Consider the following 1,264-nt stretch of genomic DNA (forward strand, 5'->3'; position numbering starts at 1 on the left):
GAGGCGTGGTGGAAGACCCCTGGTCGACCCCATTGGCTGAATTGAATTCACCTGGCTAGGTGAGCCAATTCAAGTTCACACCCACCTCTGCCTACAGGCGGGAACCCTGAACATGTGCGGGGTGCCACTCCTTTGTTCCCCTAGCTTGGCCCTCTGGGCACGCATTAACGGACAAACCCCAGTCCTATGCTGGCCTACCTAACAGAAATACCCTCTCTGTTCACATCTGGCTGCTGAGATCATGGCCATCCAGAGGTGAGTCCCTCGCATGCTGTATCTTCTCCGAAGTCTCTTTAATTTTACCCTTCAATGACACAACCTCCCCTTGGACCCCTTCGATTGTGGGGACTGGTACCCCACAGGAGACCTGGACCCCCAGTGGCAAGACTTTTTGACTGACCCTCGGCCCTATTGTGCCTTGGGCAGAACTTAAGGTGGGGTGCTGCGAGTCAGGCAGTGAAGGGGTGGGGAATGGGTCAAGTGGTAACTGACTCAGAGGTGGTGGAATTTGAACCAGGCCTTGAAGGAGGCGAGGGAAGGCCGGGGGGATCATTTCAGATGGCGTAAACCTTCACGGGGGCAGGCGGCCTCACCCTTCTCCAGAGGAGCGGCTGGTGGGCTCGACCAGGGACCTTGTAACTTCCAGTCCAGTGCTTACTCCAACAGCGCCACCAGGGCTCTGTGCCAGAAGTCACAGCAGGGGCCTAAAAGGCTCACTGAACGGGGAGAGAGTGGCAAGTTGGGGTGAGGGCTGAACCCTTTTCCCCCTGTGGCCTGGGGCAGGCCCCTTTCTATGGTACTTCTCATCACGCAAGCAGTAATGCCCCGTCCCACCAAGGCTCCCAGTCATTGTTTACTGTCCTTTTGAAGCTTGTACGTAGCATTTATTCCATACCAGGCTGTGGGCCAAGAGTCCCACGGTGACTCATGTCATCTTGGCCATCACCCTTGCAGGGAGGTGCCTCTATTATCTTGTCCAAGACAGGATTTTGACCGGGCAGTATTCACACAAGGAAAAATGGCTCTGTGTAAAAAGGATGATTGTCCCCCGAAGGGGAGGGGGCTAGGGAGGGGTCACCGTCTCTCGGAAGGAAGGCAGACCACGTGATCATGACAATGGGGTGTGGTGGGGTTAACCTGAACTCCACTTGAGCCCCTGCTCTGGTAAGAACTGTGAGGGTTCTAAAAGTTGGGGTGGAAGCAGAAATGAGGAAGAGCGAGAGAGAGAGAGAGAGAGAGAGAGAGAGAGAGAGAGAGAGAGAGA

Source organism: Echinops telfairi, unplaced genomic scaffold, assembly GCF_000313985.2.
Source record: "Echinops telfairi isolate 266 unplaced genomic scaffold, ASM31398v2 ScPeMD7_655;HRSCAF=1070, whole genome shotgun sequence".
Taxonomy (NCBI): Eukaryota; Metazoa; Chordata; class Mammalia; order Afrosoricida; family Tenrecidae; genus Echinops; species Echinops telfairi.